This window comes from Pleurodeles waltl, chromosome 3_1 (genome assembly GCF_031143425.1).
Source record: "Pleurodeles waltl isolate 20211129_DDA chromosome 3_1, aPleWal1.hap1.20221129, whole genome shotgun sequence".
NCBI lineage: Eukaryota > Metazoa > Chordata > Amphibia > Caudata > Salamandridae > Pleurodeles > Pleurodeles waltl.
The window spans coordinates 945,019,587-945,036,334 of record NC_090440.1 but is presented as its reverse complement, the minus strand read 5'-3'; positions in this window follow the sequence as shown (position 1 = coordinate 945,036,334).

Below are 16,748 nucleotides of genomic sequence, written 5' to 3'. Positions count from 1 at the left end.
TACCGGAGTAGATCCCAATGGGTCCGCCATCACTATGGAGTGGGCACTGGAGGTAGAATCCGATGATGAGGATGTAGGTCTCCTCCATGGCATTTACCGCACCCTTCAGGCCACTGGGTCCCTCCGTGTTGGTGGTCTCATGACTGGAGGTACCATGGCCAGATGCTTTCACACTTTTTTGTGTCCTGTGTCCTTTGCTTGCCTTCGCTGACGCTGCAAATAGAAAGGGAAATAGGGTCATCGCATGTTCCTGATCACACTTGAACAACAGCTGTGATTAACAAATAATATCATGACCTCAAGTAGGCTCCAGCAACAAAATACATCAAAGTGACTCCTACATGTACCATACCATAAACATGCAAGCCATCCAAGCTGTAAACAGTTCCCCACACGGAAACCATGGTCTCAAACAAACACTATTGCATGGCTGAAGTTGTGCAATCACAGTAACCATTGAACAAGTAGGAGACTATATTACCTTGAAAGCATTGCCCAATAGAGCATACCTGTTGTCATACAATAGTAGGACAATGCCAAGTTCATTCCCATAGATCCCACACAAAGTCATCCAGACATCTATTTGTCACATACACAATAACACAACAATAAGAAATTATGCTCCTAAAACCTGCCATGTTGCTGACAACTGTACAGTAGCCTGGAGAAGGTGACATGGGAATACTCATTTCACACTGGAAACATATCAACAATGCACACTTCACCATGTGAAATTTGTTCTAATAGAGTCATGGAGGTAGTACTAATGTTGCTCAGATATGCTACACATTTTGCATAGAAATGTACACTGGAGACAAAATGTGAAAAATGTCAGAGAGATAGGTCTCTGAAATCAACAACACAATGAATCAGCAAGCCTCATTCAAATCGCCATTGATGTCTAAAACCCCTTACAATAACATACTCTGATTGCATCAGTAGACACCATTAGTCCCTTGTATGCTTGAGAGGCCCAGAAAGTTGCAGGTACTTGTAAAAGGCCCTCAACATGCTTTGCTAATGGAAACTACATCACTGTCTCCATTTTGGTCCTACAAATCAAGATGTCTGTGGGTGAATGGTTGTACACAACCACATAAGTTTCCAACATAACTGCAAGTCACTCCATGATGCATGCCAAAAATTAGGTAACAAACCTTGCCCATTACATATGTGCAGTGCACTTTTCCACATGATTCCACATCAATAGCATTGACAATTCAAATTGTGGGTACAAACTTTAGTCCTACCTGTCATGTCCCTCATTGTTACTGCAGTTGTACATGCCTAATTACATGTTATAATGGTTTAGGGTATGTGTGAACCAACAGTCCATGGTGACACACTCCTGTCTGTGGCACCACATGAAATGTAGCCCTATTGCAAATGCCCTATTCCGAACACAGGTTGACATGCACATATATGTGAGGGAATACAGAAATTATTCTATGAACACAGGTAGACCATGCATGAAACAGCAGTGCATACATTTTGTCAAAGGATTAAGGGACACATAATAACACATAGGCACAAGGAATGTTGTCAATAGTGTTGGCCCATACATCATGTCAATGGGCATACCCCACTTACCAAGGGAAAGTTCTGATCTGTAGCTGACTCAAAGAACAACGTATGCTCTGTCACATGTATGGTGACCATCTTCACACTACAGACAGTGGTGAGGCACTGGCACTCATCACACACTGAAGGCAAGTGGTCTGTGGGGGGCAGATGCCAATTTACTCACATGACCAGACACATGGCTGAGGATAGTAAGCCATCACTTCTTTTTCGTTAACATGTAACACTGATAAGTAGTAGTCTGTAGCATGGAATTTACAACCATAACAACAACAAACATTACTCAATGGATCAATGTACACATCCATGTCCCTGGAGAGCAAATTGTTTGTGGAGTCTACACAGTTGGGCCCTAGGTCCCTGGGTCAATAGGCAAGGGAAATCAGTATGCACTGCATTACCTGTCTACACAAACAGTTACTCATCTACTGTGTCACAGATGGCTCATCCCTAATCATCAGGGTGAGATGTCAGAACTTAACACATTAACTTGGATATGTGACAGGCAGGATTATGCCCTGTACCCACCGCCTTGTGGCTGCTGTGTTCCTCTCAAACGCCCATCAAGGTCTGGGTATGCCACCGCCAGAATGCAGGCCATTGAGGGGTCATAGTCTGATGTGCACCCCGTCCACGTTGGCCGCAATCTTCCGGGCTCAGCATCTCAGGTCCTCTCACCTCTTGTGACAGTGGGCACTCTGCCAGCTGTCGACTTCCAGGACTAAACACGTGTCGGCTGAATCTTACCATCATTTGTTGAAGTACCTGCAGATGGAATCTTGCCACTAATTGTTGGATTATATGTGAATGCTGAACAGAGGCAAATCTTCAGCTATGGAATAATATAATCTTGTAGAACCCGCTAACCTGTTTTGGAAAATGGGTTATTGGTAAGGGCAGGTAAGTACCTACACTTAGCAATAGGCCACTAACCTCCACCTAGGTCCAGTTAGGTCTCAGTAAATTAAACCCAGCTCAATCCTTGGTAGCTTGGCAACGAGCGACAAGGCTTAACTTAGGAGACAAAGCGTGAAGCATTCAAATATCACAAAACAGTAATTGAATAAAACACAGGAAACAGTTTAAAAATCCAAAATCAATTTTTAAAAATAGATTATATTTTTATCTTTAAAATGACACCAAAACGAATAAAATCGTATAAGGGGAACCGGAGATATGAATTTTTAAAGAATTCATTCTTTCTAGCGCATAGAAGCAACTAGGGCTCAAAGGGTTAAAAAAGGTCACACTGGAAAGGAACAAAGTCCAGAGTTCAGGCCACCCACGAGGTAACACTGTCACACTTACTTTCAGAAGTGTTTGATTCAGGAAAGTGGTCCCCAGCACCAGCCAAGGGTTCAGAGGCTTTGGTGTGCCTCTTGGGGGGTCTGGGACTACAACTCCCACAATGCACTTCTTCAACTTATGGAGTTGCTCCAAACATCTCCAATCTTCTGGATCTTCTTCTAGAGGTCCTTTTTGTGTCCTTGAAGTATCCACAACTTGATCCAAGGTTCCAGAAGTTCTGAGTTGCTCCTTGGGAGTTGGGACTACAATTCCCAGAATGCACCTGGTCAGAATCCTCAAATGGCCACTGGATGCTGGTCAGCTGGGCTCTGCTTGCAGGACTTGATGCAGGGGACTCTGGGCAGCTCCTTTGTACCTGTAGCAAACAGGGAATCCCTTCTTGAAGCAGTAGAAGACAGGTAAAGACCTTTTAGTGGTGAAGCCCAAGTGTGCAGCTGGTGCAGTCCTCCAGAGTACAGTGTCCAGGTGCAGGTCAGTGGTCCAGCAGGGCAGTCCTTCTTCTCCTGTAGTTCTTCCTTGTTGGAATCTGATAGGGATCTGAGGTGTGGTTGCAGGTCTGCCAGTTTTATCCTTGCTCCTGGATGAAAAACAGGGGGGTCCTGGTTCTCCAATCAGGGCCAGGGTCCTTCCCCCTGTGATGACCACTTCCTGGGAAGTGTGGCAAAAATCAATCCCAGGGAGCAACATTCATCAAAAATCCATCATGGCTGAAAGTGATTTTTGGAGGTTACATCTGGCTGAGCCCACCCACTGGTGTGGCTAAAAGTCCTAAACACACCCCTCTCCTGCCCTCTCCTACTCTAATCAAGGGGGCACCTAAATGTCTGGGTGTGCAGGATGTGAGGGTGCTGCTGGGTTGCTCCAAATGTCCTTCTCTGCCTTTGAAGACCAGTTTGGCAGCCCTCCTCCTTCCTGCTTCACCATCTGCTGAGGGGAGATCTCCTCCCAGAGGCACATCTCTTTGTTTGGAGCCAGGCCACTTCACACCTCATCAAGGCAGCCTGGACAGGCTGCATTAGGCTGGCCAATCAGAGCACAGCAGCAAAAACACTGCAGGGCTGAAATTGGCAACTTTTCAGGTAAGGTTTAAAACCCTTTACCTGAACAAGTTATATTAAATCCAACAACTGGAAGTTGTGGGATTTATTATAACAATAAATTTGATCCCAAACTTCTGGTATCTGTTACTTAAGGGGACTTTTAAAATTAAAATAAAGTCTCCCCATTCTAGCCTATGGAGGCCATTCACTACAATGAGGAAAAACGGATTTGGCTGTTTTACCTCACCAGGGCTTATAAAACTATTTTTATAAGGTCCCTGTTTATAGTTACATGGCACCCAGCCATAGGGGAACATAGGGCACACCTTAGGGGTGACATATGTAAAAATAAGGTAGTTTAAGACTTTGGAACTACTTTTAATTCCAAAGTCGAATTTTCATGTAACTTTAATTTAAAAGCAGCCAGCAAGGCAGGCCTGCCTTTAAAATGAGATTGGGAACCTCAGCAGTGCACCTATGGGGTCCCTAAACCTACACGCCCTACCATATAATAGGGGCTTATAGGTAGGTTGACTTAGCCAATCATATTTAGCCTAATTTGCATACTGAGTTTACACAGAGCACAGGCCGTGGGACTGGTGAGCAGTACCCAGGGCACCATCAGAGTCTGGAAAACACCAGCAAAAAGTGGAAAATGGGGGCAAACAGTTAGGGGGCCTCTGCAATCAGCCCTGTTCTCTCACAACCTGTTTTTGTTTGTTTGAGTTTATGTGAAACTTATGAGGCCATATACATAAATGTATATTTCTGTAAATGAGTAATTTCTGAAAATTAGGTATGTGAATCTTACAATGAGCATTTTGTAGTAAATAAATCAGTATAAAAAATAACAAATTGATATACACCCTGATGTCTATGTATTTATGTGTGATATTTATTATTTGTTCTTTTGTTATTTTTTTTTACCATATTAGATTATTTTTTTGACTACACCTAATATTAGACTGATAAGTAGATGCTTCATTAATTAGGTTTGTGTGTGCTCCACTGTATGTGTTTGCCATTGTACAAATCGTGTCAGCATTGCATTTCCTGTCCACAGAGTCCTTCCAAAATACAGTGGCCCTATCTACTGGTATGTCCTAATCATTGTTCAGTCTGGTGTTGAAGGATTTCCTCTCTGCAGTGTTGAAACACATTGACTGCTATATTGTGTTCCCCTGACGTGAGGATTTAGCTAATGTAAAGGCTGGCTTCTATGGTTTTGCCTGCCTCTCGCATGTGGTGGGGGCGATTGATGACGCACATGTTGGTTTGGTGCCACCACAGGCCACTGAACAAGTCAATCACAACAGAAAGAACTTCCATTCCATCATTGTACAAGTTTTCTATTTGGAAGATCTCTACATCTCAAACGTCTGTGACCGTTATCCTCGATCAGCCCATGATTCCTTCATAATGTGGAACAGCACCATACCCCAGCTAATGTCACAGGCTGGTTGGTAAGTCACGTCTGTCCTGATTGTGTGTGAGCAATGGCAGGTGCTACCTTTATGAAGAGAGTGCCTCATTGTTGTACTGATGTCGCATTCCTTAATAGGAGACTCAGCATATCCAAACCATCCTTCGTTATTCATGCTGCTGAGGAATCCAACCACTCCAGGGAAAGTCTGCTCAAATGAGGCCCATGGAAGAACACAGCAGCCAGTGGAGCGGGCTGTTGGGCTCCTGAAGGCCAGATTTCTCTGTCTGGATAAGACTGGTGGAGCCCTTCTCTATTAACCCCCGGAAAGTGTGTCAGATCACTGTGGCGAACTGGATGCTCCACAACATCGACCTACGGAGGAATATCCCGTACATCCCAGAGAAAAGGGAGTCCGCAGTGCCAGGGGGTGAGAATCCTGAAATGTCAAATGTGGATGACAGTTGTGAAGAGGAAAGAGATCACTTGTGAGAAGATCTCATCCACAGCTATTTCTCATGAGTTTAAGTATGTCTTGTGATGTCCTGACTGTGACTGTACAATGACCTGTATTTGTTAGAAGTGTGGAGTCTAGTGATTTGGAAACAGCTAGGGAGCTGATGCTCTGCAATATTCAGCAAAATGCTGACTGATAAAATAGCTTTTGACACATTCCCACCTTGATTATGTTGCTTTGTTTGAGTCAGTTTCCTTGCAATGTGCTTTGTTTTCCAAATGCTTGCTCTGTGGCTTGTGTCATATGTATGGTTTCAAACCTATACTCCTTGCTTTGCTCTTTGTACTAGTTTTGTCACCATTACATCTTCATGGGGCATTTCAGAGTTGTTACATTGAGAGGTATGTGATGCTGTTCTGACATACAAAGTGGACATGGATTGTTCCAGGAAATGTAGGTCGCCGAGCTTGGGTATATGAGACCTATACCAAGACAGTTTGCACAGTGTTTGGGTGGAGGTTCAGAAGTGCCCATTGCATTTGTTTTGTGTCCTGAGGTGGGCATGATGCATCATGTATGGCACTGTGTGGTTATAACATACATAGTCCTAGCTTTAGACCAAGTAATTTTCCATCACATTGGCTAAACATTTGTTGTATGACATGTATGTAGCTGTAGATGCATTTCTTCATGGTAGGCCTGAGTGCCTGCTCCACAACCCTGGTATATGTTTGTGTCATACTACCAGATAAATGGGAATTGGATTATGATGGCCCTGTGATTAGGGCCATCGTTCTGTATATTGGATTATGTGATGTTGAGTTACTGTGGTGTGTTATGTGATAAGGCTCAAGCTGCTGACATCAACCACTTCATTGTTTGCCTATTCTACAGGACAATGTCTGACAAATCCCTTCCTTCTGTGGTCTAGGGGTCTATGTTTATTTACTCGGTATGAGTCAATCATTTATGATTTGCAATGTTCAGACATATTGACAGCCTATGTGCTAAACATTGTAAAAAAGAATCGGTTTAAGTAGACACTTATATGTATGTGTCTGTGTGGTAGGGTTGTAATCCTGAGCTGGACACCGTGTACATACAACATATCCCATCTTGAACAAGTACTTTAGATCATCATTGTATGGTTCACATGGTCTGACATATCTTCATGGCTAAACATGAAATAGAAATCAGCAGGCAATGAATCAATGAAGGGTTATTCTATTGTGCTATGACTAACATAAAATATATGTGAGATGACTTAACAAAAATTCAAATACGAAGGGGTCAGTCGAATGAAATCAGTGGATTATATGCCCCACCATTAGGAGTCCATAGTCCAGAGTACTCCTCCCATTGGAAATAGGTGATTCAAGATCAGTCCAGAGTGAATGTGTAACACACAAAGGAGGTTCTTAAGGAAGAGGTTTATTACTGCCAGTGGTGGGTGTCTTGCCATCTGATCCTCCTGAATTCTTTGTTGGATGTCCCTGCTTGCGTGGGGTGGGACCTGCTGCTACAGAGGCAGGGGTGACTGTGGCTTGTTGTTCCTCTGGAAGGGCCTCCCTTCAATTGGCTTGCACCGATGTTGATAGGCCTGGTGTTGATGAGCCAAAGCCCTGCTCAGGGTAGCATGCGTGTCCCTCAGCACCCCTGTTAGGGAGGCCATATTGTTTTTGTGGGCCTCCATCTGCTTCCACATCTCCCCATCATGTCTGTAGCTGCTTGATTTCCAAGAGTTCGGTCAACACCTGGCCATCACTACACAGGACTTTTGTTAGACCCCCAAGACATGACTGATGGTATCCTGGCCAAGAGCAGCCCCAGTGACAAGCAGGGGCCTTTGGACAAATGCAGACTGGGCTGGTATTTGGAGTTACAGAAAGAGGGCCTTCTGGAAGTTGCATCCAGGTCAATCCCTGCACTACACACGCTATGCAAATGTTAGCGCCCAGGTGAGTACACTTCATTTCAGGCTTAACAAACAGATGTTTTGGGGCATGTGACCACTGTGCTGGTGTTTGGAGTTACAGAAACGGTGCCTCCTGGGAGTTGCAGTCAGGTCAATTTTTGTACTACACACACTATACAAATGTTATCCCCCAGGTAAGTACACTTCATTTGTGACTTAAAAGACAGGGCTATATGGTCAGGTGAACATTAGGCTGGTGGTTTGAGTTAGAGAAACAGTCATGTCACTCCCTCTACTTCCCAACACTTGACAAATGGGACCCTCCCAGGTGAGTACAGCTCATCTGAGAGGTAACAAACAGGAGTATTTGGGCAAGTGAACAATGGGCTTGTGGTTGGAGTGACAGAAACAGGGCTTGCTGGGAGTTGCAGTCAGGTCACTCTCTCTGGTTCACACACTTTACAAATAGTATCCTCCTAAGGGAGTAAACTTAATTTGGGAGTTTGGAGTTACAGTTCCAACTCTGGATAGGAATTGCAGTCAGGTTACTCGCTCTATTACACACACTATACAAATGTTACCCCACCCCCTCCGGATGAATAAACTTAAACCGGGAGTTGACAAACAGGGGTCTTTGGACAAGTGCAGACTTGGCTGGAGTTTGTAGTTACAGATTCAAGGCCTGCTGGGAGTTGCAGTCAGATCACTCTCTATACTACAAACACTATACAAATGTTATTCCCCCCAGGTGAGTACACTTCATTTGGGAGATGGCAAACATGGGTCTTTGGACAAGAGAACACGGTGCTGGTGTTTGGAGCTGTAGGAACAGTGCCTCCTGGGAGTTGCAGTCAGGTAACTATCTCTACTATATACACTATACAAATATTGGATATTACAAATCTGTATTCAGACTGCATTTAGGGTTGGGCATACATTTACATGATGAGACAGACCATGAGTCCTTGGATGATTTTTCGATATTGAAAGGCTTACAGGCACCATTTGGAAATATGGAATGTGATGGACCTTGGTAGCTGTGATGTTGGGTCCTACAATACACTTTTGACAGTCTTAACACTCAGATACTCTGGGTATTGATTGTTGGTGGGGTACATGAACAAGACAATGGCAAAAACTGAGCTGTGAGCATGCATGACATTGCATTTTTGTAACATTTTCAGTGTTGTGACTTATCAGAATTCACTCCCCCAGATATTCCTGTCAAGCCCTCAGAATGCAGGGTGGCCAGACCTTCTCATCCATGGGAAAGAGCATTAATGTGGAACTGAGAGGGCCACCTGCAGTCGTCTTGGCCTGCAGCTGGTGTCTCATCGGTAAAACAGGTATTTTATTTAACGTGACATGGTGGAACAAAACTACAGGTGACAGGGACATACTTAACAGGAGACGTGCCATAGGGTGTGAATGGGCAAAAGTGTGTGCGGGGCGCACTATGGATGGTGAAAAAAAGGGTGTCTAATCTATGAAGTCTATGGAATATCAGGTGTTCAGGTTTCTGTGTCTTGCAGTGGAAATGCAAAGGATTGTGGTTTGTGAAGGGGTGTGTTTTATAATGTTCTTTGCAGATGTGTCCATTGTGCCAATGTGTGTCAGCTGTGTTGTCCAATGTGCACTTGTCTGTTACTTTGCTGACCACGAACCGCCATGGTCTGAATCGCCACTGGCTGACTGCCACGAGGGGACCGCCACAGTCAGTGACTGTGTGATTGTAATGAGCTCAGTGGTTTGATGCAGTGCAAGGTCAAACCGCCTATTTCCAGGCTGCTGCACCATTGGCAGTCTGCAATTTTTGCTTGGCAGATGGTAGTCCTGCCTCTATATATCTCAATAGGGCAAGCTGGAAGTCTGCTGGCACCACAGTCATTTCAGGATCACCAACATTGCGGTCTGGCAGTCTGATGGTCAAACTCATAATGAGGCCCATAGTACCATAGTATGTCACTGAAACATAAGCCCTGAAAAATGCTTTTAATCAAATGTGACTCCCAGTTTTATGGCTGTCATGGCTGGATTAGGACAACTTCCAAAATCATTTGGCTAAAATGAAAGGCCACAGATTGTGATATCAGACCTGATTCATAGCAAAGCAGATTTTGTGGGCTCAGACTTTAGTTTAGTAGGCCTAATCTTCATTGTTTATGGTCCCAAAGCAGATAAGAAGTGGCTCAGATTTAACAGTGTATGAAGAAAATCACTTCCAAACCTGTTGTGTGCTATCAGCATGACAGTACATTTTGATAGTTGGGAAATAAGTAATTGACATCAGTGGTAGAAGATAGGTATACATCACACAATTGAAGGACTGCTGAACCCTCTGTAACAGCTCAGATACATTGATGATAGTCAATCTCTAGGGTGGTATCAAAACAACAAATTGTTGCAATGATATAAAAGCCACACCATCTCAACATCTGATCACAGTTTGTGGCCATTTTGTGACATTGCTGTTTGCTAAGTCCAAATAAAAAAAAATCTTACTGGAAGCAACTTATCACAGGAGAATAGAGTTTGGTTGTGGTTATTAATACCATTCTGTCTTTAAGGTTTGTGGTTTTTAAACTTGGGCTTAAAGATTAAGGGCCTCATTACAAGTTTGGAAGTCGGACCGCTAGACCGCCATAGTGGTGGTAGGAAAAAGACTGCCATGTTGGCAGTCTTACAGACTGCTGTATTACGAGTTACACAGGCAGGACTGAAAAATGCCAGCCAAAATCCCGACCCCGCCAAGTCTCTGGAGGGTTGGAAATAGGTGGTCCGACCACTGGCACCGCCAGCCCGTCAACCAACCACCTACTGTATTACAAGTCAAGAATCACAGTGGTGGTGTTGCCTTGGCAGTCTTCCAATTTTGAACCGCAAAGGTCACCACAGTAATACTCAACACCACATTGTATGCATTTGAAAACAACACAGCTGATACACAATCATACACTCAACACACCTGCAAAGCACACTATAAAACACATCCCTTCACACACCACAATCCTTTGCAAATCCCACACAAAATACACCATTGATTGCACTCACCAATACAAACTTTCCAATTAAATAGGCACCCCTTCATCTCTCACTCAGCACACATCCCACACCCTCAACATACCAACATTACACACATTTGAACATCTCCACTGTACATACTCCCCATCCCCTGTTTAGCACCCAGCACTCACCTGTTTTTTTTCATCACTACCATGTCACCCCAGAAAAATCTCAGTTTCACAGTTGACGAGTTAAGGGTCATGGTGGATGAAATGATCAGAGTACAGTCACAACTATTTGGAGCCCATGTCCAGCAAATGGAAATGTGGCAAAGGATTGTCAACAGAGAGAACTCTGTAAGCAGCTTCCTGCGCACAAGGGACAACATCAGGAAGAGGTGGAACAACCTTAGGGGCAAGGTTCGTTCTATGGAATCCAGGCAGCAGCTTGCTGTCCTGAAGACTGGTGGTGTTCCCCTACCTCCTCCCCTACAACTCACATCATGGGAGGAGAAGGCCTTGGCCATCCTGCATCCTGAGGCCTTGACAGGAATACCTGGGGGAGCAGAGTTGGGTAAGTCACAACTATAAAAATTGCACCAAAATATATTGGCGTGCATGCTCACTGTTCACCTTTGGCCACCTTTACTGTCAACTTATCCACCAGCCCAGTCATCACGTGTCCAAAGACCACTGTCTGCCACCTCACATGGGAACTAAACCCAGCTGGGGGAACCAAGCCTCCATATACTGGGTGTAGCATAGGGAAATGACTGCACCACAATTCCCAGCAAGCACTGTACTACCATTAGTAAGACCAGAACTGTGTACCACACTTAAGATTACCATGTCCTGCAATTACCTAGTGAATGCCACTCACTTGAGAGGAGGACAACTCTACAGTGTGTGGGAGTAGGGCAGGCAGGGGGGCAGTGTGTGGGATACAGGGAGTGAAATACTTAGTACTCATAGGAGGATCCGTTACTCACATGCTAAGTAACAATACACTGTACCCCTGCCAAAATACCGTTACCTGGGAACACTCACATGACGGGCACACACCTGGGAGAGTCAAATTGAAAAACTGCATGTAGTACAGGGAGTCACATGACTGCTGATGCTGGGAGGCTCTATTTACCCAACCCAATGTCCTAGCCCCCTCTGCATATGCTCAAATATCCCTGTTGGTATACTTGCTGTGAAAGTTCACTCACCTCAGAGAACGGACAATGTGAACTGTGAGTTGTGATAAGAGTAACATCTGAATAAATTCAAGGAGGACCAGGCCATGCAGCATCAAACACCAGGCCACTGTCCGTCCGACATTGTGCCACAGGCGCTAAACCCACTAATGAATGAGACACACCTGGAAGGGAGAAGAATTCAGATCACGGTACACCCTGTAATGTGGAAACACACCCAGATTTATCTAGAACTGCTATGCCAAGATGAAAATAGGATAGACAGAAAGGACAGCTCAAGATGCCTGGAAGGAACTTCCTACAAAGATCAAAGGCCCCAAATTGTGTCTGGGGTATGGCATTGACAGCAGTCACATCCACAATGCACTGACCACAGGATAACAACTATCAGATATTATTGAAGGTTCTGACATTGTCTGCATGAATAACAAGTAGCTTTGAAGATGATTCAAACAACATCCTGCCCAGCCGATATCCTGACTGTACTGCTGGCAAGATATGAGTCAATTACCATTCCTAATCGTAGCTAATGATTCCAGTCTAAGGCTAGGTCACTGAACAGGTATTGGCATGTGGCAACAATGTCAGCTCACCACAAATGACAATATGTGTACCTGTCACATAAGGAAAACCAGCAAATAGAATATGAACGTGGCCCTGGCCTAATGTCACAATCAACAATTGGAGTTAGATTTCACAATACAACCACTATCATTGTCCACATCAACAGGTTGTGATGCCACTGCAACTGCTACTGCTACCACCGACACCACAGAGGAGGCTGACACAACGCCCATGGACGAAGCCCACAGTGAGGAGAACACTGCTGGACCGCTCGACATTGAGGACGGTCCTGGGCAATCTGGGCAACCTAGCCAGACGATACCGGTCAGCCTCAGCCTGACCACATTGACACCTCCCAGCCCCATAGCATCTACATCGCAGACAGCCAGTCACCCCCAGACCTCTGTCCCTCCAATAGTCACCATCTTATAGTCTCCAGTCTGGGTTATAGAGTCACAACCTGCCAACCCTGAAAATGATGGACCTGGAACCAGTGGAAGGGGGCAGGCTGCACCAAGGGCACAGGCATGTGGGGGTAGGGTGCGTGGAAGGGATGGTGTGGCCCAGCAACAAGAGGCTGCTGGTGATGCCCCTGGCCAGGCCATCAGCCATGTTTTGGGAGCCTACCAACAGTCCCAAGGCGTGATGGGCTAGGTACTGACAGAACTCAGGGAAATCAAGGCGCTACAGAGGGTACTCCATTGTGAGATGCGGGAACAGTAGGAGGCCCACAATTCCAACATGGCCACCCTAACAGGGGTGCTGAGAAACATTAACAGTACCCTGAGCAGGGACAGGCAACAACATTCCACCCCTTCTTTTGGCGCATCCACACCAGGCCCTTCATTGGTGCCAGCCACTTCCTGATGTTACTCCTTTGTGTGCCACGGACTCACTTTGCTGACTGTTCCTTAACCACATTCCATTTCCCAGGGTAGTAGGATACTGAACTCTGGACCTCAAATGTTGTGGCCTTTACTCTTTTGATTGCATCCACTGTGACTGATCCCTTCACCTTATCAATGTTTGTTTATTTCCATTATAACTATTGAGTTTTGTTGTAATTTAAATGAACAAACCCATCTCTAAAACATTGTCTACTACCTCTGTTTCATAACTGTCTGGAATGTAGAATGCTAATCACAAGTAAAATACATGATTAAGACATAAAAAGGAAATAGATGGAGGGAGATGTCTCAGGTAGTGCCATACTGAGGATGACTAGCAGCACAATGTCACAAGTGTCTGGTCACAGCAAACGTTTTATTGTGCTTTATTGCACATAAGGGCCCTCATTACGAGATTGGCGGTCAGTGTACTGCCGTGGTGGAGTTTGCGGCCACACCACTGCTGGCCCGATGGTGAAGACCGCCACATCACAAGTCCTGGAAAGGTACCTGTAGAACACAGCCAAGTCACCATTCAGCCAGCCACAGCAGCAGGGTTGGAATGCAGGGCAACAGCCATCTCCAGCTAGGCAGTCAGGCAGCATCCCACGACCATATTACCAGGTTGCACACCAGCAGGATTTCCGGGGCGGAACCACTGCCACCAAAAGCATGGCGGAAATGTACAATATAAAAGGGAACACCTACCTTCAGGAACACAGGCACGTCTGTAGGCACCATGCCATGCGAATTGCAACTCCTTCCAATCCTCTACCTGGTCCTGCAACTCCTGGACCAGCAAGGGCGATGACAACACCAACCGTAAGTACACCAGCCTAGCACACACTGGAGGGAATGACGATAGTACACACACATGACACCGGAAGCCATGCCCACACACACATGCAAACAAATACCCAAACCAACACACACACATACACCAATACCCAATACCACCACACATACATGGGGAATGAAAGCCAGGTAAGTAACAACGACACCAACGGTGTAGTGCCACATAAATACAATATATTGCAAATATGTGCAAAAACCAATGTACATACAGGCCCATGGGCCAGTCCAAAATCCAAAGTGCCCCAAGCACACTGGGCACAAGATGACGCCCAAACTTGACTCCTGACTGCAAAGTGAAGGCCTCCACAGGGCAGGGGCACCAATGGGGACTGTAGGCACCTCAGGGGTGAGGCAGGGTGGGGAGGAGGGGGCCCTTGGGTTTGAGGTGGGTCCTTCCATATGGGCCTGGAGGGGGGCCCCTTAGGGGTGTCTTTAGATGGGGGGGGTCCCTGGGCTTGCCCTTGGATGAGGGGGGTTTAGCAAGGGGGGTGGTTTGGGATTGGTCTTGAAAGTGGAAGGAGTGGGCTTGGCCTTAGAAGTGGAAGGAGTGGGCTTAGCCTTGGAAGTAGAGGGAGTTGGCTTGGCCTGGGAAAAGGAGGGTGTGTGCTGGGGCTTGGGTTTGGCAGCGGGAGTGATGGATGTGACAGGGGCACAAGTGGCAGGTGGTGGAGGGGCATGGGCAGGAGCAGTGGCAGACTGGGATGCGGAAGGCAGGGGCATAGGAAGGGTAGCAGGGCGCTTGGAGGAACAGGGACTAGATCAGTGGTGGGGAACAGGGAACATTCATGGAGGAAATGTTTTTTGGGGCCACGTGGGAGGTCACTGAAAAGACGTTTGGGAGTGGAGGGAGTGGTTATGGTTGTGAGGTGTGTACGTGAGGTGCAGGTGCGTGGGTTTATGAAATGTGTGTCCTGAGGTACTGTTGGGTGGGTGAGTGTGTGCGTTTAGATGTACTGGGAGGAGGTGGGGAGGAGATGCAGGGAGATAGCAGGGGGGAAGTGTGAATGTATGTTGGGGTGGTATCTGCAGGTATGGTGGATGTTCTGCATGTGGGTCTGTTGGCAGTCATGGTGTCTGCGCAAGTGGTGTTTGGGGTGCATGAATGGGGGTCAGAAGATCTGGTGACGTGGGGCAGGAACAGTGACTGATGTGATGCTAACTGCAGGTGTGAGTGGTGTGAAAATGTGAGGGGGAGGTGGTTGGTGAGTCAGTGCAGGGTATGGATGTTTTCATGTCTGCATGTGTGTGTTGAGTGTGTGCACGGCGGTGGTGGCGTCTGTGGTGGTTATGTCTGTCCTTGCGTACCGTGTCTGTTGATGTGGATGCATGGGGGTCAGTAGGTCAGTAGGGAATGGATGAAGAAGAGACACTGGCTGCTGTCAAGGAGGAGGCCAGAGCCTGAAATTATCTCTGTAGGCCAGACAAGGCACAGTGAATGCCTTTGAAGAAAGCATTGCACTGTTGCATCTGGGATGCCAGTCCCTGGATGGCATTCACAATAGTTGTCTGCCCCACGGAGATGGACCTCAGGGGATCAATAGCCTGCTCATTGAGGGCAATAGGGCTGACTGGGGCAGGGGCAGAGGTGCCTGCGGCGAAGGAGATGCCCACCCTCTTGGGTGAATGGCCACGGGCAACTGGGTGGGTAGCTACAGGGAGTGCGGTGCTGGTAAGTGGGATGGTGGACAAGGATGGTGTTGGGGTGGTCCCAGATGGGTCTGCCACCACCAGGGAGCCACCATCAGAGGTGAAATCTGAATATGTAGTGGTCGATCCAGTCTCCCTATGGCAGTCCCCTTGCCCTCCATCCCACTGGTCCCCTCTACGCCGCTGATGTCAACCTCCTTGGTTCTGTGATCTGCAGCTTCCCCACTCACTGGTGCCCCTTCTCCTTCGCAAGATGATGCTGATGCACACAAAGTCAGAGGAGGACAGGGAGGGAGAGAGAGAGAGAGAGAGACAGGGTGCAATCAGTCAATGCCAGAACAACAGTCACATAGGGTAGAACATCAGCATTTGATGCCATGCCATGATTCCTTCTGCCCATCTCTGTACATTCTACAACTTGGGAACACCATGGGGAAAACTACAACAATGCATATGTCAACCGCTGATGGTCTGACTGATGCAAACATCTACATGAGGCGTGCCATACCCTCCACACCTGTCCAGTACCTGCCCACTACCCATGGCCATTGAGACAATCATGCAAAGGACTGCACACCCAACAGGATCCTGCATGGCTAGTTGGCAGACCCCCTTGGCTACAGTCAAGAAGCACTTTCACCACTTGGTGCACCCACCCAACCATACATGCAGTGCCTGCCAGCTGATTGAGGTCATGGATACACCCCTGGCACAGTGGTTGGCCAGGACCAATCACAATTCCTTGACTCCCCAGCTCTGAAGATCCAGTTGCCATGTGCAGGCAAGCAGAACTAGCAAGTAGGTGAAAAGAGTCTGCCCGCTACCACTGACTGCATGTCATTACTTGCACCTGTGATGTCAATCCTG